The following is a 22,412-nucleotide window of genomic DNA, read 5'->3' as shown; positions in this document are numbered from 1 at the left end:
GAGTCGACTGTAATGCCAACCTCAGAGCTCCTCTCAAAACTGTCAGAGGTAGAGCGTCCAATTTCCCGGGGTTACAAAATTCCCGGGAAACGGGAAATTTTCAACAAATTTCCCGGGAAATCCCGGGAAATCTGAAATTCAACGAAAATCATTCTGATCCTGTTTCTGATCAATATTTTGCAACACATTTGTATAGAACAACAACTTTAATGATCAAAATAAGTGTTAGGATCAATTAAATGCTTGACTGCTTGTTGTTTCTCCTGTCTCGTCAGAGGCGCTGGAGCAGAAATCCCACGTTAGAGGAAGGCCATGCCCCGGGGGGCGTAGTGCCAATAGTTTCGTTTCGTTTTTGCTTGTAAAAAAAATCATCCAGCTTTTAAAAAAAAATTATAAATTTTATAATTTTTTAGGCTGTCTTTAAATCGTACCATATCGAAAAAAAATCAGAATTTTTTGTTGAGAAGTAGTATTTTTTTAATCAAATTGTTTGAACAGTAAAAATCTATGGCAACATACAATTGCTTTTAAATTTTTCTCAGTGACCATAAATTGAAATGAAAAAAAAAATCATGCAGAAATGTTGTTTATCATGGCAAATAACTTCTAACAGAATAAGTATTTTCTACATGTGAATAAATAGATAATCATTGAATTTGCCTTAAAAATCTAATATCTGGCGCTTTTTAACTTGAAACACTATTTCATGAAACCACAACTCAAAGTTTTCAAATATATGAAGCGAGTTTTGAAAATATGGTTGCATTTTTTGGGTTGATTCCATATTATACGAATTTGTTTTTTAACGATTTTTCATTCAGTGTCTTGCGAACCTTCGTGGTGAACGGACACTAGAGCTGCGGTATTTTTTACTACCTAAGCTCAGAGTTATTTCAAAACAAAATTCACAGTCTTTTTAAAGACTACCTGAGTTATTCTCCAAAATTCTAAACAGTCTTTTCAAGACTAACCCCGCCTGAAATTTTGTTGTATTTTACAAACGAAGCCATCTTTTTAAGAGAACTTTGCTTGCAAAATGCGTCAAAACAAAGGTAAACGCAAATCTTCTGAAGATTTGGTCGTTACGTCAGTGAAGCGTTTGAACGCTAAACCGGCTAACGGAAACAGAAAAAGAAAACAGCCTCTTCTGAGGTCTGATTCTGATTCCGAATGTGAGGTCAATCCTCCAATTCCATTGACAAACAGTTTCGGTGTTTTATCCGAAACTGCTGACAAGGAACCTTCTCCTCGTACTGAGCCTTCTGCCGTCGAGAAACGAGTAAAGGCTCCGCCAATTGTTGTGACTTCCGTCTCCGATTTGGCCAGCTTTCGAACGCAACTGAAGAATTGCAAGGAAACTTGCAATTTGAAGGTTTCGTTCCAGCTTGGTCGAAGAGGAGAATGTCGCTTGTTGACGGAATCTTTACAAGATCACCAAACTTTTGTTGGTTATTTGAAAAACCACAAACACAATTTCTACACGTATGAGACCAAGAATGCTCGGCCATTCAAGGCGGTCTTGAAAGGTCTCTCCAACGACTTGTCGGTGGATGAGATCAAAAACGAACTTAAGGTGTTGCTTGGCTTTGCCCCATCCCAAGTAATACCAATGAAGAAAAAATCAAACGGGAATATTTCTCGCTTTGGTTTGACTTCACAATTTTATCTGATTCATTTCAACAGAAATGAAATCAACAATTTGAAACTTTTGGACAAAGTTCAGTTTTTGTTCCATGTACGGGTAAAGTGGGAGCATTTTAAGAAACATGGCGGTAATGGCCAGAATCTGACCCAGTGCCGGCGTTGCCAGGCATTCGGTCACGGTACTGATCATTGCGCCATGGTTCCAAAATGCATGGTTTGCGGGGATTCTTCTCACGACAAGGACAATTGTCCCGTGAAAGAAGTCACCCAATTTAAATGTGCAAATTGTGGTGGAAATCACAAATCAAATTTCTGGGATTGCCCCATCAGAAAAAGGTTTTGGATTCTCGTGCTAAGCATCAGCCGAAATCCAAACCGAAATTTTCTCAAAGTCAGGTTGTACCTGCATCTTTAAATCAAACGTTCGTGCTGTCTCACTCGAACAATTCTAGAAATACCCCTACCGTGGAAAAGTTAGGTAACAACAATGGCATTTCTTATGCTAACGTCGTTTCGGGTTCATCCACGAATTTTAAATCCTCTACCAATCTTTCTGAAATTGGGCAGGTACCTCAAATCTCATTTGAAAAATTTTCTGCTGGCAATGCTTTGGGTTCTTCTGATCTCGGCGATGTTACGTTTGAAAAAATGACTTTTTTGCAAAACTCACTGTTTGGTTTGATTCAAACAATGAGTAATGCTACATCCATGATGGAAGCAATCCAGATTGGATTAAAATTTGCGAATGATGTTGTTCTTACCCTGAAGTTTAATCATGGATCTAAGTAATTCCATCAATATTATGAATTTTAATGCTCGCTCTTTAAAAGCGAAAGAAAATGAATTTTTCAACTTTTACGAGTTCATAACGTGCATGTTGCTGTTATAACCGAAACATTTTTAAAACTGGCACTTATTTGAAAAGTGATCCAGATTATAAAGTTATAACTAATAACCGAATGAATCGAAATGGCGGTGGAGTTGCAATAGTTATCCACCGTAGTATGACTTATAGCACGTTACGTGACTTTAAGTTAAAAGTTATTGAAAGTTTGGGCATTGAACTTGAAACTTCTTTTGGGAAAATTATGATTGCAGCTGCATATTTGCCATTCCAATGCACTGGGGAAAATAAAAATTATTTCAAAGGGGATTTGAATAAACTTACTCGGCATAGATCTCGATTTTTGATCATCGGTGATTTTAATGCCAAACACCAATCTTGGAATAATTCAAAAGTAAATTCCAATGGTAAAATTCTGTTCAGAGATTGCACTTCTGGTCTTTATTCGGTTTTATACCCGAATGGGCCAACTTGCTTTTCTTCTGTTAGAAATCCATCAACAATTGATTTGGTGTTGACAAATCAAAGTCAGTATTGTGGTCCTTTAGTGACTCATGCTGATTTTGATTCTGATCATCTTCCAGTAACTTTTTCACTTTCTCATGAAGCAGTTACCAGACCCAATAGTTCTGTGTTTAATTACCACAAAGCTAATTGGGACAGGTATCAGCATCATATTGAGAATAATTTAAATCATGATTTTGTTTTAGAAACCAAAGCTGATATTGATTCAGCCTTGGAATCTTTAACTAATGCAATTTTGGATGCTAGGAATATTGCTACACCCAGAACTGGGCATCGGCATACGAGAGGATAAAGAGCACGATTCCGTAGTAAAATGGTACTGTGTGCGGACGGAGAGGATAAAGTCCTAAAGTCCAAGTCAAATTTGATTCTCCCATTATTGATGACGATCTTCAGCTTTTGATTCGTCTAAAAAATGTTCGCCGAAGACAGTATCAACGTTCTCGTGATCCTGCACTGAAGCGAATTCAAAAAGATTTGCAAAAGGTTATTGACCACAGATTCACTCTCCTGCGAAATGAAAAGTTCGCAAGAGATGTCGAACAAATTAAACCTTATTCCAAACCTTTTGGAAACTTTCAAAGGTTCTTAAGAAACCTCAAAACCCATCCCTTCTTTAAAAGATGGTGATAATATTCTATTAACTAATGGGGAAAAAGCTCAAAAACTTGCTCAGCAGTTTGAGAGTGCTCATAATTTCAACTTGAATGTTTTGAGTCCTATTGAAAATCAAATTTCAATAGAATTTCAGAATATTGTTGAACAAGAATTTTCATCAGATGAAGTTTTTAATACGGATCTGAATGAAATAAAATCTATTATCAAAAAATTAAAAATATGAAAGCCCCTGGTGAGGATGGCATTTTTACATTTTAATTAAAAATTACCAGAAGCAACTTTAAGTAGCTTGGTCAAAATTTTCAACAAATGTTTTGATTTGGCATATTTTCCCAGTAGTTGGAAAAATGCCAAAGTAATTCCGATTTTGAAACCGGATAAAAATCCTGCTGAAGCCTCAAGCTATCGGCCCATTAGTTTGCTTTCATCTATTAGTAAATTATTCGAAAGAATAATTCTTAATAGAATGATGACGCACATTAATGAAAATTCAATTTTCGCTGATGAGCAGTTTGGATTTCGCCTTGGGCATTCAACTACTCATCAGTTGTTGAGAGTTTCAAATTTAATTCGAAGCAACAAATCTGAGGGCTATTCTACTGGCGCTGCTCTTCTAGACATAGAAAAAGCATTTGACAGTGTTTGGCATAAAGGTTTGATTGCGAAATTGAAAAGGTTTAATTTTCCGATTTATATCGTGAAAATTATTCAAAATTATTTGACGATCGTACTCTGCAGGTATGTTATCAGAATAGCAAATCTGATCAACTACCTGTACGTGCTGGCGTCCCTCAAGGAAGCATTTTGGGTCCAATTTTATACAATATTTTTACTTCTGACTTGCCTGATTTGCCCCCAGGATGTCAGAAATCACTTTTTGCTGATGACACAAGCATCTCCGCCAAAGGCAGAAGCCTTCGTGTCATCACAAGAAGATTACAAAAGCTTGGATATTTTCAATTCTTATTTGAAAGAATGGAAAATTACTCCAAATGCTGCAAAACTCAACTTATTATTTTCCCTCACAAACCAAGGGCTGATTTTCTTAAACCAAAAGTCATCACATTATAAAGATGAATGAGGTAAATTTAAAGTGGGAGGATCAAGTGAAATATCTTGGACTTGGTTTTGACAAAACCTTACTTACAAGGATCACATTGAAAGTATCCAGGTTAAATGTAACAAATATATTAAATGTTTGTATCCACTTATAAACAGGAATTCTAGACTTTGTCTCAAGAATAAACTGTTAATTTATAAACAAATTTTCAGACCTGCCATGCTTTATGCTGTGCCGATCTGGACAAGCTGTTGCTTAACTAGGAAGAAAAAACTTCAGAGGATTCAGAACAAAATTCTGAAAATGATTCTGAAACTTCCTCCCTGGTTCAGCACCAGTGAACTTCATCAATTAGCCGAAGTTGACACTTTGGATGTTATGTCCAATAAGATAATTGATGCATTTCGACAAAAATCATTGCAGTCTTCAGCTGCATTGATCCGCTCTTTATATAGTTTATAAGTTAGTTTTAAGGTATCCCTTTTCCCTTTTGTACATGTAGGACCTCCTACATTTGAAATCACTGAATAGCGAAAGCTACAATATTTCATGAATAAATGAAAGTTGCTAGTATTTAAAATTGAGGTGAAAAGTCATCGTTTGTGATTGGACACTCAATAATATTTTAACTGAATGAATGTACATGGAAAAGAAATTTGAATAAATATAAATTAAAAAAAAAAAAAACGATTTTTCATGGTTTCATTTATGGTATGATTTTTGTTATGTTAAGTTAAGTTAAGTGTAGAAGTGGTTGAAATTAATCGATATTTTTATATTTAGCCCTGTTACGCCCTTGGTAGCTCACGCGCTTCATAAATTTATAACTTTAAGCTGTAATTTCTCAAATACTTTTAAACAAATTCGTCTCGCAGAACCCTTTTTGAAAAATTTAATTATGTCAATTCAAATTCAATTCAAAAATAAATATTATCTGAAGTAAACCTTGACATGAAATTTACAGACAAACTAATTAGTTCAATATGAACAGTATATTGCAATGAATAAAATAAATCAAGTTTAATAATAATTATTTTTTGTATAATTTCAATACATTGGTGCAGAAAGGTAGGAAAATATATACCTCCGCTTGCATTTCGGGAATTCCCGGGAAATTTACAAATTTCCCGGGAAACGGGAAATATTTTTTTCCGGGAATTCCCGGGAAATTTTTTCCCGGGACGGGAAATTGGACGCTCTAGTCAGAGGATGTGGCTGCTCCCGTTTGAGTGTGTAAAAAAAATAACGATTGAAACTTATTTCTGTTTTAAATGTAAATGTGAAAAGATAACACGGCTACAACCATCTATCGATTGTCGGTCAACTCATGTTTGGTTGACTGCATTCTGAAAGGTTGCAAATTGGAATGCATTTATAGTTGACCTGACATCAAATCAATTGCATTACATCAACTGAAATTGTTTTTGATGATACGATATATTGATGCATCGACAGTTTGTCGGGTTTAGCTTGTTATATATAAATTTATATATTTATATATAACAAGCTAAACCCGACAAACTTGGTGATCAAACTGTTTAAATTAACGAAACTTTCTAGGACAGCATGGGAACCATTTGGAGCATTTATATTTTAAATTACTGCTATTTTTTACAGCTTCCTGGAATCATCGTGATTTTATTTATTATATGTATTATATTTGTTTTATTTATTTTTTACAAAACTACATGCTTATTATATAATACACTAAAGACTCGCATTTACACGTACAAGCTTCCAAATCATTTAATACATTACGCATTCAACAATTTCCATCGGCCCGATGAAATTCCCCTAACCCCCATTCCAAACCTCCCAAAAATATTCCGTTCATTTATAAAAATCGCATGGGTTCCCTGCACTTTTGCCACTAGTGAACAACAAAAACATCCCGTCCCAAATCCCCACGGGACTGTATGGGCGTAGCCTTGGAGCACAGTGTGGAAATTTACGTTCTTAGATATTTTTGGATGTACCGGGCAGCATTCAAATTGTCTAAGAATATTGAATTGACCATTGTGGCACCCCCTACAGCGTGGTGCAGACCCGTAATGCTATGCTATGCTATGTTAACAAGCTAAACCCGACAAACTTCATCTTGTCTTTTATTCGTTTCTTGACGTTTTTAGCTTGTTTGCTTATTCAGCCTCCTGTGATCAAAATTTGATTTTACGTAACTTTTCCGATACATTCTGCAGATTTTCCGGTTTCGGTCGGTACCAGAGTGGCCAAAGTTGTCACTTTTTGGCGTAAGAAACTTCCTCGATCCGACACTCCTTATTGAACTGTATGCGTTCGAACAAAACCGTCGATTTTTTTATATATAGAAGATTTTTTGCATATTATTATATTCATAAATGATATAAATGATGAAAATTCTTTGCAGATACATTAAACGCACTTCGATTTTGGGCAAACTTAAGTTAAAGTCACCACTATGCTTCATGTTATGTTTTATAATAGATTCTCAAATCCAAAATCTAAGATTAACATTACGAAACGTGGAGGTGGATTTCTCTCGTTTGAGAGTTACGTCAATCACTAAGCAGTAAAGCAAGGATGCTTCAATACAGACATCATTTAAATTAAATTCACTGTGTGTGTGTGTGTGTGTGTGTGTGTGTGTGTGTGTGTGTGTGTGTGGTCCAATCCAATACCCGCTAACCGGTAGCGATATTATGGGAAAGTATAATTTGTATCAGCATTCGGCATATACAAAGTCTATCTCAGTCCCGGGTATTAGGTGGTGATAGCCCTCGCGCTGCTTCCAACGACCCGTTTCAGAATGACAGAGCTCCTTGCGGTCCAATTCCGAGGTCGCTGGGCATTGTTCGGCCCCGCCTAAACATAGAAGCAAGCATCTGAAGGAAACTCGATCTATATTTATAAACTTCCAATCCCCTCAGGCAAATCAGGGATCAGCGCGTATTTAATATGAGAAAGAGATAACATGTTTCAACACTACGGATCAATTCACTTCTATAGTGTAAACCTTCTGATGGCCGACTGCTTAGTGTCCCAGACCACCAATCCGGAGGTGTGAGTTCGAATCCCACCTGATTCATTTTCGTTTTTATTCATATTCAAAGTTCAAATTCCTGATTCCAAATTTCAGAGGCACCGGCCGGGATTTGATCCCTGAACCTTCTGCTTGTGAGGCAGAAGCCGTAACCATTAAGCCACGGAGCCGGTATATCATTTAAATTAAATTCACTACTTTCAAAAAAACATAAATATCAATTGGGGGCTAAATTTTGAGGGCTCATATTTGGAACTCGGGTTCAGTACACCTATAGGATCATACCCTGAAATTGCCGCAAAATCGACCAGTTTTGATACATCTAATAAAGGCAAGGTGAACGGACACAGAGGATAAATCCCGAGATTGGCGAGGGCGTTATTGTCCTTTTCTCTCGAAGGTGCACGCCGCGCGGCATTTCAGAATGTGCCGTAGTCATTGTTGCAAGCGATTTTCTGTACTTTTAGTGCAATAGGAAACGTACCTGGCAACAATGCCGAGCGGTTTGAAGAAGAAGAACGTCAAAAACAAAACGCGCAGTATAGAGTTATCTACGTGCGCATGTATTGCGTGTACGTACACGAAAAAAAGTGAGGTTAAATTTTGTACCAGCCAGCAAAACAAATGGTGTGTTAGTGTGTGTGAGATCGGGCTTAGATAGCTCTATGGGATTTGACAGCGGGGGATTGTTTTCAAAAAAGTTCACCTATGAAATATAGAGCTGACATCGAGAATCGAACCTAAGACCAGCAAGAGATGGTTATTTGTCAATATACATCAGTCACTCAATGGGATGTTTCAATGAACGAATGAACACGAATTCGTAGTGGCCCACTCGCGAGAGATTTAATTTATCAGTAGATTTTGGTAAAGCTATTCTCTTGGCTTTCTTTTGTAGGTATGGGAATAGTTTGAGACAGGGTTGCCAGATCTGCAAAGTTCTTGACTCCTCTGAAAGTTCTTCCAAAATATGAAAGAGGAGGGCATAAAGGTGAGAGCTAAAAATTCTCAAGTAAAAAACAAATCCTAAACAATCTGTTTTTTCAACATTGAAATTCAGTGTTAGGTTTTAGAGAAAAATAGTTTTCAGAGCTAGTCTTTGTTTGCAGCGAAAATTAAAAACGAATCCCAAAAGTCCGAAACCACCGACTAAGCCAGTACAAAAGGGCGCCAAAATCCAATCCTCGTTGCAATTACAAAAATCAGCTACCCTTTCAGCGTGCCACTCGTTTTCACCTGAACATCGCACCTCTCGGTCTTACTTTTTAATTGGAACAATATCCGGTTCTCCACGGCGCGTCGCACAGCACAAGGAGTGGATCCTTGTTGCACACGACCATCAGCGGCGACACCCTCCAATGTCAACGTGATTGCTGGTTGTGGCATGACACCATGAACATGGCGCACTGTGCTTTACTGGGCCCAGTACGGCGGCCAAGGACTTCAACCGGCTCGAATCCGTGCAAGTGTGAAGATAAATTTAATTCTCGCACTTCTCTTTCGCATTTCTCGAACTGTCTGACTATTCTTCTGCTTGTTGTTTTCCTCTTCTTCTTCCTTATTTACTGGTATTTTTGTATACGTTTCATTAATTCAATGCAATCTGATTGTGTGCACAATAATGCAGCTTACCTCGAAGTTCTGGGGTCTGGTCTGGGCTGTTGTTGTTGGCTGTTGTGGTGGCGATGAGGGCCCCCGGAATCTGCTATAGAGCAGAGAAATACCAAAGATGAGGACAAAATGCGATGAAGTACCTCTACTCTCTACCAACCGATCGTCGTCATCAAATGTAGCAAATCGGGAAGAAAACTAGACAACAGCGTTCTGGTGACAAGAGACGCACCTTCAGGCCGCAAGGCAAACAAGTGGTTTTGGTTAACCACCAGCAGGCAGTCAGTGGTGGGAAGAAAGGGTGGATCGTTGCTTTGAATCAAGCTTTGCTGCGACCTGCAATCAACCGGGGAAGATTGGTTTGTCCGTAAACGCAACAATGTTGCATAAAGAAACTATGATTAAGGTATGTAAAATTACAGGATTTTAAAGAACAAGTTGTTTGTGGATTTCTTCAAAATCAGGTTTTGTCATAAAATATTGTGTAAAACGTGAATGAATATTAGGATGTAGTAAAATTAGTAAAATTTATTGTGAACATTTCAGGGCTTAATTCCTAGGTGTGCTGAAGTCGAATTCTAAATATGAGCTTGATTAGTAACGACAAAAGCTGTGTCTTCAATTTTGAAGTATGAACGGGATTCAACCCTTGAAATCGGTGCTTATGGATTTTATCGAATCAGTATTTGTTGATTTTGCTCGGTTTGATTCGGGCAAATTCCCGGGAAATTTGAAATTAAACAAAAATTATTCTGATCCTGTTTCTGATTCAAATTTTGAGACAAAATTGTATAGAACAGCAACTTTAATAGTCAAAATGAGCGTGAGGATCAATTAATGGCGAATGCTTGCAAAAAATCATGCAACTTTGAGAAAATATTATAAATTTTCTTATTTTGTATGCTGTCTTTCAAATCGTACAAAATCAAAAAAAAATAATAGTATTTTTGTTGAGAAATTTTTTTAATCAAAGTGTTTGGAAAATTTATGCTCCACAACAATAATATTGCTTTGAAATTTGTCTCAGTGACCATAAAGTTGAAATGAAAAACAAAAACATGCAGAAATAATGTTTTTCATGGCAAATTGCTTATTTCAGAACAAGTATTTTCAACTTGTAAACATATATATAATAGGGTGGTCCAAATCCGGACTTTTTTGGGGCTACCCCCTGAAATCAAAGATTGACCCATCACTAGGCTAAATTCCAAATTTGAGCTCATTCTGACCACGGGAACCCCTCCCTCCAATCGCTTAAAGTTTGTATGGGAAAAATCATCAAAATGTATGGAGAAAAGCAACTGTTTTACTTTTTTACCTGTGGAAGGCGCCATAATTATCCGATTCTTACCATTTCTCAAATGTAGAACCTTCATTAAATTTAGAACAACTTTCCCGAAGACACCATATTTTTAGGGTTTTTTCCCGCGAATTTATTAGCGCCCAAAACTGACCATTTTTGCGCGGCCAGCTGTAAGGGGCTACCTAACAACGATGTTTATTTCCAATTCGTACACGCACGTGCTCTCTCTCAGGTTCACTCTCTCACGAGCTGCTCGCATGCCTGCCTGCCTGCCTGTTTACTTACAAGCACGCGCGCAGTTTCTCTGCTTGAACTTTTGTCGTCGTCGTCGTTTTCGTTTGCCGTCCGCTGCGCTGCGTTCCTGGCATGTTTATTATAATTTTCAACAAAAATAGTTGGTTTGTATTGAAATATAATATCAAATGTAATATGTGAACAACAAAACGAAAAAAAAAAACACAACAATAGATATCATATTATAAGAGCGTGTGAGAAAGAATACAAATTTGATGAATTAGTTCATCCATGAATCGTCATCTGTTCTGATCCAAACCTAATTGCAAACGTTTTGGATTTAAATTTATCAGCTTTTGTTACAAGAAATACCATGAAGTATTTTTAGATAAAAAAGGAAGGAATTTTCTTTAGATTTTTTTAAAAACTGAATCCAAAAGAGTATCTTAAAGGAAGGCCGCAACTGCAAGATCTGAAGGTTGTTAACGATTGTGCAGAAAGAGATGTCTCCTGAAACGAAAAATTTACAGGTAAACTGACAAAAAATGATAAACAGTTGCAATATTTGTTGCAGGTGGTCTAGGAACACGGAAAGAAATTTCCAGAAAGAATAAAAAAATAATTTTAGAGAGTATGAATGAAAATTTGCAGCAATAATTGTAAAATTGTCTTGATTTGTTCTGATTTGTACTAAAGTATATTTTTGTTAAAGCAAACTACCTAAAGGAACAACATTTGTATTACCTGAAGATTTTTTTCAAATAATTGAATCATTATCATGTTTCTTTAGCATATACGAAAAACTGCGTGTAGTGCTTGGAAAAACAAACAAACCCTGTTCTCATGACATTTGCTGTATTTTTTTAATTGAGCCTAAGCTGTCTTTTCTTTAAACTATTTTTTTCAGCGCAGTTTTTTTTATTTTTGACATAATTTAAGAAATTATATGCTAAATATATCTCAAAACAATCCTGCTATTTTAGTTGAAAATTATAATAAAAATACCAGAAGCAGCGGATAGCAAACGAAAACGACGACGACGACAAAAGTCCAAGCAGAGAAACAGCGCGCGCTTGTAGGTAAACAGGCAGGCAGGCAGGCAGGCGAGCAAGCTAGTGAGAGAGTTTGAACCTGAGACAGAGCACGTGCGTGTACGAATTGGAAATAAACATCGTTGTTAGGTAGCCCCTTACAGCTGGCCGCGCAAAAATGGCCAGTTTTGGGCGCTAATAACTTCGCGGGAAAAAATCCTAAAAATATAGTGTCTTCGGGAAAGTTGTTCTAAATTTAATGAAGGTTCTACATTTGAGAAATGGTAAGAATCGGATAATTATGGCGCCTTCCACAGGTAAAAAAGTAAAACAGTCGCTTTTCTCCATACATTTTGACGATTTTTCCCATACAAACTTTAAGCGATTGGAGGGAGGGGTTCCCGTGGTCAGAATGAGCTCAAATTTGGAATTTAGCCTAGTGATGGGTCAATCTTTGATTTCAGGGGGTAGCCCCAAAAAAGTCCGGATTTGGACCACCCTAATATATAATCATTGAATTTGGCATAAAAAATCTTATTTCTAGCACTATTTAACATGAAACACTATTTCATGGGATCACAACTCAAAGTTTTACAATATTTGAAGCGAATATTTGAAATATGGTTGCATTCTTTGGATTAATTTCATATGGTACGAAGTTGTTCTTACAAAAGAACCAAACATTGAGTATTACACCCATTTAAATGCTAGTCTTGATTTAATTTTTTTCAAAACATTTTTTTCGAAAAGATCGGAAAATTTCACGAATGTTTCATGTTTTAACATTGAAATAGGACCACTAGTTGCTGAGATATCGACATTAGAAAATGGTAGGTTGTTTAGGTGAAACTTAGAAATTTACAATTTTAGTGTTTCTTTTCCTTAAAGTGGCTGTATCTCAGCAACCAGAGGTCCAATCTTCAATATATCTTAGACAATTTTATAGCAAATTTTCTGAACTTTTCAAAAAAAAAAAAATTTAGAGATGGTCACTCATTGTCACAAAAAATACGTATTTTGGGAAATTGAGTTTTTGTGAAAAAAAGTTGTTAAAAAAATCTGCTATTTTTTCCGTGTACCTATTTTTTTCTCAACAGTCCTCAACAATACCTACAACTTTGCCGAAGACACCAAATTGATCAGAAAATTCACTCAATAGTAACAGCTGTTTGAATATGTACGTACCATTTTTGTAAGGACAGCTGCCAAAATTGTATGGAGACTTGTATGGGTGAACCAATGACACAAAATAGGCCCCCACAAAGTTTGAGCCAAATAAAAAAATACAAATAAAATCCATTTCCGGTTTTGGTAGAGAATTGTTCATATGGTCTTATGGCCTAATAAATAAATTAGATTGAAATGATTTCCATAGTGTAAAAGTTGTAGAAATTAAACGATATTTTTTCATATTTAAAATTTACAACTTCAAAAAGTTATTTCTCGAATTCTTTTAAACCAATTCTTCTTGATCAACCCTTTTTGAAAAATTTAATCATATCAAATCAATTTTTACCCAATTTGGTCAAGGTTAACAAAAATGGTGAATATCTTATTTTCAAATGATATACATAACAAAAAAAAATCGTTAAAATAGGTTGTCGAAAATAAAATAGGTAATATTCATTCCATAATAGCGTAATTTTTGTTGCCCGACATATAAGCAAACAATATTCTTGACATGAAATATACAGACAAGCTGATTAGTTTAATATCTGGAGTTTTTTGTAAAGGTCTAAAAACCATATTTTTAGTTTTTGCATTTTGGGTGTTTTTTAATACCCCTGACTCAAGGTGGTTTCAAACAGCATAAACTGGAAATTTGGTTTATCAAGCCTTTAAAAAAAACTCCAGATATGAACAGTAGATTGAAATGAATAAAATAAATTCAGGTTCTCTAATTATTACTTTTTGTATGATTACAAAACATTGGTGCCAAAAAGGTAGGAAAATGTATACTTCCGCTTGTGTTTCGGTAATTTCCGGGAAATTTACAAATTTAAAAAAAATAAAAATATTTATTTCCCTGGAAATCCCGGGAATTCCCGGAACGGGAAATAGGACGTTCTAGATGAAACTTTCAGCATTTCAGCAAATATGAGCCCTTTCCGGCCAATGGAAGTGGGGTGAAACGTACATTGAAGTTTGAGTTCCATAAATCATAACACAATCTTAAATTATACGCAATTTCGTAATACTTAATGTGCCATGGAGATCTGGGATTGGTTAGAGTTTTTCTCATATTTTTTGCAAATTACTGTTGAAAAATGATTTAGAGTCGCATCCTATAGCTCAAAAGTTGGAACTGTCTTACCAATAATACATAATATCCGGATTTTTTTTTAAGGTTTATTAAACAAAATTTTCAATTGTTGCTGAAAGAATAGCAAACAGGACAAAATTAGGTTTTCTCTACATAACCAGAATGGAAAGATTTTTTTTGACGACAATTCGGCAACTTTGCGTCTGATTTTAAATGTAAAAAAATGAAACAGTTGTAAAATGTCCGATTATTCGAATAAATATATTTTTAAAACTGTGAAACAACCCTTACACAATAACTTCTGATGGCCGACGGGTGAGCATCCCAGACCAAAAATTCCAAGTTGTGAGTCAGAATTCCATCGGGCACCTTATGTTTGGACATCATGTAAGTTATGTTAGTCACAAAATAATCCCAAACGTTAGTAAACTGTCAACAACTCGCTGGCGTTGACGATTGATTACACACAGTCAGCGCAATTTTTTTCAGGTTTTTGCAGAGGGGAATGCAACCAGAACTCCCCACTCCTCACTAACCAGAGTGTGTGCAATGACGAAAAGTGCGCACTCGCGCGACTTAAAGCCTAAATAAACAACATAAATCATTCGATTCATACCTTGTTATGACCTTATTGTTATGCATCGCTTATAAACACACGTTTTCATATTCCGGACGATTTCCAGGTTTCAGCAACAGCTCCAACAGCAAACAACCACAATCCACTCAAAGTGGTGTAATATGCAAAAAAAATGATTTTCTTCGCGCAGAAACGTCAGCGTGGCAGCACACACACACACACACCTCTATAACGTTGAAACTCCGCGAAGTTTCTCTCGATGGGGTACTGTCCAGCAGGCAAGCAGAAGAAGGTCGCCGGACGGGGACAGAACCGGGGCAGGACGGCCGGCAACGGGGTTCACTGGACCCGTCGTCGTCTGAATGATGTTGAATGGTTACAATGGGGCTGCGTACCAATACAGAAGCACACACGCACTCACACACTCACACACAGTTTTATGCGTCAACTACTTTTTTTTCTGTCGATTTTGCTCTTGTGGTTTGCGCACTTCATTTGTGAGTGTGTGTGAAATTGTGCGTGCGCGTGCGGCTATTTTTCGTCTCACATACGGTACCACAGTTTTCCTTACTTTTATTGTGCACGAAGAATACAGCAAAAAAAAAAACTCGGAATTTGTATCTCTTCGGCCAAATATTGGACCCCTGGCACTATTAATTCACAAACACTTGCTCACACTTTTTTGCTTGGCTCTCTCAGCTTGCGCAGCATCCAACCCGATTTTCGCTTTCCACCAGATGTCAACTTCACTTGGCCCCACCACACTACTGTTTCGGCGAACTTTCCGCAAACCACCTTTGGAGACACTTTGCTTCTTGCCGAGTTTACGCCCAAGTGTCCATTAAACAGCTGCAACTCTTTTTCCTTTGCGTGTGAGTGTCCGCTCGGACAAGTGAAACTTCATCCCATTTTAGTGTCCACCATTGAGATCCGCGAGTTTAAGTGGACCCCTTTTCCAGGTGTGGTTGTTAAGGGTGGTCCAGGTTTTTGCCAAGTTTTGTTCGCACTTTGGCAAACTTATTCGTCCCCAAGTTTAGTCAATGTGGCAAACTGGGGTTGCGTAAAATATGTGGAACGCAGATAAAAAAAAAAACAAAAACATTAAGATCATACAGAAATTTTTCAGTACAATGGCCTACGGAATGACATGTCCTCACAAATACAGCGGCACAGCCCAGCCTATCGCATGGTACTTGAAATGATTCTTATAATAATCTTTCACTTTATGAACTCCAAACCAGTCCGACACTCGGAGATCGCGCTCGCTCACTCACAAGCGCGGCTTCCCGACGCCCGAAAGAGACACAGGATCCAAAGCAAACGACACCACCAATACACGCACACTCCACAACAGCGAAAAAATGTTGTGTGCCCGCGGCACGAAACTTCCTTCAACCGACGACGACGATCGCGAGCGAGTTCGTGGACGATCGCGCAGATCGACCTCCTGTGCAGAACTGAGCTGGCCGGAGCAGGAGAAGAAAACTTGGAGCCTTCGAGTGGGATCGGTACGGAACGAGAGAGAGAGAGGCGAGCTTTCGCTCAACATGAAGTGGAAGCTTTCGGGTTCGTCGTTTGCGCTCTCGGGAGTGAGATCGCAGCACAAGTCTCTTGCGGTTGAGTTGTTCGATCCTGGTTCCCTAGAGTGGGGAGATACTCGGCATAAAATTTGAAAAATATTTGCAACGGCTTTCCGTAAAAACATTAAGATGTTTGATTTATTGGCTATTTAAAACTTTGCACAATACAGTCCGAAGGCCTAAGAAAAATGTCACTTCGGATAAAAGAATCTTTGGATAATCGAATCAAGAAAATATAGTAGTTTATGCAACAAGTTGCAAAAAGAGGGTTTTTTCACCACGAGTAGTACATTTACCCACCGAGGTTTACCGAGTTGGATAAATACGATGATTGATGATTTAATTCAATTCTGTTTATTTCTTTAGTTATCGTTCAACAATAGTATTTTTTCTAGGTGCAGTACAGAGTTTTGGGGGATCCTTACAGCTGTGACTAATACATTTATCTCAATGGATGGAAATAAAGTTTGTTGAAAAACGAAACGGTAATCAGGAGAACACTCGCAAAAAAACCTGATGCTTTCGACGAGTGATAAATAAATCAAATTTTGCATCAAGTTTCTTACATTTTTTTTTACAATTCCGAAAAACACATGTCATGCCTCGGTTTTGCACGCCTCGGTTTTGCACTGCCCCGGTTTTGCACCGTTCAGCTGCCTCGGTTAAGCACGGCCCAGTGCTTAACTGAAGCACAGAGCTTATGGGAGACATTTTCACCGAACTACGTTTTTTCGAAAAAAATACTCAAAATTTCAATTTTTACAATATGGGTATCAAACGATCGGGATTTTTTCATACATTTCGAATGTAATAATAACATTTTTAGAAAATACTCAAAATTTTCACAAAACTACGTATTTTCGAAAAAAATACTCAAAATTTCAATTTTTACAATACGGGTATTAAACGATCGGGATTTTTTCATACATTTCGAATGTAATAACAAAATTTTTAGAAAATACTCTGATTTTTCACAAAACTACGTATTTTCGAATAAAATACTCAAAATTTCCGTTTTTACAATGTGGGTATCAAACGATCGGGATTTTTTCATACATTTCGAATGTAATAACAATTTTTTCAATTTTCAATTTTTACAATACGGGTATTAAACGATCGGGATTTTTTCATACATTTCGAATGTAATAACAACATTTTTAGAAAATACTCTGATTTTTCACAAAACTACGTATTTTCGAATAAAATACTCAAAATTTCCGTTTTCACAATGTGGGTATCAAACGATCGGGATTTTTTCATACATTTCGAATGCAATAACAATATTTTTTTGAAAATACTCAAAATTTTCACAAAACTACGTATTTTTGTAAAACTTTTCAAAATTTCAGTTTTTACAATATGGGTATAAAATAATCAAATAAATTTCTTTTCAAAAATACGTAGTTTTGTGAAAATTTTGATTATTTTCATTTTTTCAATAACTTTCGAAATGTATGAAAAAATCCCGATCGTTTGATACCCACATTGTAAAAACGGAAATTTTTAGTATTTTTTTTCGAAAATACGTAGTTTTGTGAAATTTGTTATTTTATTTTCAAAAAAATATTGTTATTACATTCGAAATATATGAAAAAATCCCAATCGTTCGACACCCACATCGTAAAAACGGAAATTTTGAGATTTTTTTTTAGAAAATACGTAGTTTTGTGAAAATTTGGAGTATTTTCAAAAAAAATTTGTTATTACATTCGAAATGTATGAAAAAATCCCGATCGTTTGATACCAACATTGGAAAAACGGAAATTTTGAGTATTTTTCTCAGAAATACGTAGTTTTGTGAATATTTGGAGTATTTTCTAAAAATTTTGTTATTACATTCGAAATGTATGAAAAAATCCCGATCGTTCGATACCCACATTGTAAAAACGGAAATTTTGAGTATTTTATTCAAAAATACGTAGTTTTGTGAAAAATTAGAGTATTTTCTAAAAATGTTGTTATTACATTCGAAATGTATGAAAAAATCCCGATCGTTTAATACCCATATTGTAAAAATTGAAATTTTTGAGTAAAAAAGCAAAGCAATCCACTTTAACGACCCCGGGTCTTTTGCGGGCTCTGTTGCAAGTTTCTGCTCATTTCTAGGCATCCGAAGGTTATGTGTGGTGAGTCACCCAAAACTTCTTTTACGCAAATGGACCGACGTTTTACTTCCTCATCCGATAGAAGGCCAGGAGAATAAGGCGGGAATCGAACCCCCGCCCCACAGCAACTTAGGGATCGCCCTCCAAATTTTGAGTATTTTATTCCAAAATACGTAGTTTTGTGAAAATTTTGAGTATTTTCTAAAAATTTTGTTATTACATTTGAAATGTGTGAAAAAATCCCGATCGTTTGATACCCATATTGTAAAAATTGAAATTTGGAGTTTTTTTTTCAAAAAGACGTAGTTTTGTGAAAATTTTGAGTATTTTCTAAAAATGTTGGTATTACATCTAAAATGTATGAAAAAAATCTGATCATTTGATACCCATATTGCAATAACAATATATTTTTGGTTTCTTTAGAGAAAAAAAATGCATTTTCTAAATACAGGAAAAATACGTATTTTTGTGAAAATTTTGATGAAATAATATTTTTTAGGGATAGCTGGCATCATCCCAATTTTAAAACACTATAATTTTTTATGTTTGCATGATTTTTCGTACGATTAAAGCCAATGTCTCCCATATAGTCAAAAACCCATAAGCTCTGTGCCTCGGTTATGCACGCCTCGGTTTTGCATCCCCCATATGCGGTGCTATACCGAGGCATGACTGTAAATAAAAAAAAAATTTGAAAAGTTCTACTTTTCAGCATTTATTTCAGTTTGTTTGGAAATGGGTTACTATTCGATTCTATTATTTCTAGTCGAGAAAAGTAGGCTGTTTCGTCGTTCGAGAATAACAGGAATACTTTTCCTGTAGTTTCACGACGGAATTGCGAAAAATATCTTTTTTTCAATTCCGTCGTGAAACTATCAAGTATTCCTGTCATTCTAGAGCGCCGAAACGGCCTACTTTTCTCTACCAAACATAACAGAATGGAAAATTAATACCTTTCAATACCAGAAATACACATTTTTCAATGTTGTTTTATATTGAACGGTGATTGTACTTAACACATGAATGTTTTACATAAAATTTCATTCAAAAATCGTTTTTCAGAATTGCAAAAAATGTTGTAAGCAACTCATTGCAAAACTTGTCGTAATTATCCAACTCGGTTAACCTCGTTGGATAAATGTACGACTCGTGCTGAAATCATCTTCTTTTTGCATCTTGTTGCATAAACTACTATTTTCGTTGTCGAATAGTTGAAGAGGCCAGTTTTATGAAAAAGTTAAAAAAGGTTGTGGTAGTACTAGTGGTAAGCGTGGCTGTCCTCAACACAGTTGGCCTAGGTTCGATCCCAGTTGGATGGGGAAGTAATTGTTGGTCCCGTCCGAATCCATATGTTAAATCGCTGGCTCAATCCAGGTGTGGGAGTCGTCTCTCTTAGAAAAAGTCTGCCTTGGTAGAGTCGTTGCAAGACTATTGGACTCACAATCCAAAGTTTGAATACCGGGGTGAATGGGAGATTAGGTGTAAAAAGAGACTTGGATTGCCTCAACGTTTTAAGCACATCACCTAGTTACGACAAGGAATCTCTCAAAAGAGAACGCAAAAATAATGTTGTTGAGCGAACTTTTGTTTTGAATATGATTTTGCAATTGTCAATATTTTTTTCATTTTTTCCATTGATATCTGGAACTCAAATGAAACAATTTTTTCTTCATAGCGGAAATGAAGAAAAAATGTTCATATTTCATAGTTGTAGTTCACTCGGGAACATTCGGGACCCGATCAAACTCTTGCTCTTTTCAATTCAATCTCACCTGAGAAAAAGCACTCTCCCCTCTCTCTCTCCCAAAAAATAGTTCAAGTCAAATTGATCTATCTCTCTCCAATGTCTTTAAATACCTTTCTCGCACATTCGATCCAACCCACACAGGGGCCCGCAATGCAAAGCCGAAAGCTCAAAGTAGTTTATAAAAACTTTTCGCATAGCTGTAGATATGTCTCGCGGCGACATAGCACAACAACGCACAGCTCTGATCTGCTCGCATACCTGGCTTTTCTCTCTCGCGCTCGACGAGACCCAAATACCAACGATCTCTCATCTGCTACTCCGTCCAACTCTCCATGTCTCTCCTTTATCGGCCAGTTTGTTGTGTTCCATCCGTTCAACTCCTTTACGCTATTTCTTCGCCAACACTTGACGAGCGCTAACTGTCTTTCTTCGACACTTTCGTTGCACACTCTCCAACGTGATGACCGTACGATCGCTTTCTTCTTCGTCCGTTTGAGTTGCAGATCGAACTCCTTACGCTACTTCTTCCTGAAATTCCTTTGAGAAGTTTTGCGTTAGGAGCTCGCTTTCTGTCATAATTTTACTGATCCTTGAAATTTGATCAATGAAGATTGCGGAAGAAAGTTCAAACTTCTTACGCAACTTTTTCTTATCTGTTTGCGACTCGGCCCAAACATCATTCTCTTATTGGCACGATATCGACCAGAGTGAGGTTTTTTCTTGTTGTTGTTTGCTCTTATGGCATTCCACTCCCGTTGGATAAATTTGCCTATAAATTATGCACTCTGTGTGTGAGCTGGGCTGAGCTGGAAATGTAAAATGTGAGTAACCGTTGCGTTGCCTTGTGGGGTTCTGGAACGGCCAGAATCAATTATTAGAGCAGGATCAGTAAGGCCGACGGCATTTGTTACACATTATCAAATGTGGCTTCAATGTTTATAATTTTTGTTTGAAATCAAACTTGAAAAATTGCTTGATTATGAGAAACGTACAAAGAAAAATAATCAAAACTTACGCAATAACATACGTGTCAATATTCCAAGAAAAAAATTGAATTAAAAATTTGTAAATCTTTTCTGATTACACTGCAGTCACAGTAAAAGTTGGTCGTTTGGAGGTTCAAATGCTTCAGACCACAATATGTACATCAGATTATATTAAAACTTCAGAAATTGTTGTGATGCATGAAACGTGGTGTTAGGAAAAGTTCATTTTTCCTTAACCCAGCTATGATTTCCCTAGTGGCTGAAGCTTGAGGTGATGTGTATGCTTTGGAATTACTTTTTATCGAGTGTGATTGTGATTTATTTTTGAAAAAGGTTCACACAAATACTCAATTTTGAATTTTTGTGTTTTTATTGACCTGCTCCACGCCTTTTCCCAACTCCGCTTCTAGGGATCGTTGAAGTGGATTGTTTGGGAGCGTTCTTTTATTAAGTAACGGAGGAGGTTCGAAGCCATTATTACGCTCTATAGAACATTTTTAAAATGTGTATTGTAATTTTGTTTGAGGGGGAAGGGAAAGAGGGAGTCTAATATCTCAAGTTTTGCGTTACGTAATAAAAAAAACTCTTTCTTTGGTTTTGTACCAATTTATAGTAGAAAATGTTGAAAAGAAGCAAAAATTTTTTAAAAGGCACAAAAACCATTTAAAAGGATAAAGACAATAATAGGAGGAGTTGGAATAAGGCAAATGCTATCAGAAACAAACTTAATCCAAACCAAATAAACGAAAATAAAATACTAAGGGAAATTAAAAAAAAAAATAAACAGGGAAAGTAAAGTTTTCGTAGGACAAGTGTTGTTCAAAATAACTTCCTTAACATGGGCACAATACATAATTCTAAAGAAAAATTTAGGCATTAGACCGTTGATGGTTACGTTTTAGATTTAGGTTCAGGGATGAAATCCCTGACATTGAAGTAAATACCTGATTTGTTTATTGGAATTGATTTTTTTTTCTGGACCCCATTTTTAAAGAAATGTCAAACCTTCAAGCTTGTGCAGAGCACAAACAGCTTTTAACTTCAATGTTTTATTACAAAAACATACAAAAAAAAACGAAGTTGACTTAATAGCTTTCGGCCACCATTACTAGTACCAACCACTAGTGTCTTCCTTTTATCTACAAGGACTTCGCCGCCCTGGGCTCCTAAGTGTATGAAAGTATGGCACGGAGCGACGGCGTCGAATACCCATATTTACACAAAAAAATTTAGAGCGCCCACCGCGGGATTCGAACCGGTGACCT

General features: G+C 36.5%; 1 protein-coding gene across 1 annotated transcript in view; it reads right to left on the bottom strand.

The window, feature by feature from the left end:
- Window positions 1–16,175, bottom strand: part of LOC6033844 (F-box/LRR-repeat protein 7) — a 125,942-nt gene extending 109,767 nt beyond the window's left edge. Inside the window, exon 1 of the mRNA XM_038259500.1 lies at window positions 14,769–16,175. The gene's annotated coding sequence lies outside the window, so the exon portion shown is untranslated. The remainder of the gene's footprint in view (window positions 1–14,768) is intronic.
- Window positions 16,176–22,412: the final 6,237 nt, after the last annotated feature.

The sequence above is a fragment of the Culex quinquefasciatus genome, chromosome 3, assembly GCF_015732765.1.
Source record: "Culex quinquefasciatus strain JHB chromosome 3, VPISU_Cqui_1.0_pri_paternal, whole genome shotgun sequence".
In the NCBI taxonomy this organism is placed as follows: Eukaryota; Metazoa; Arthropoda; class Insecta; order Diptera; family Culicidae; genus Culex; species Culex quinquefasciatus.
Note: the sequence above shows the minus strand (reverse complement) of the source record. Positions and strands in the feature narration are given on the sequence as shown.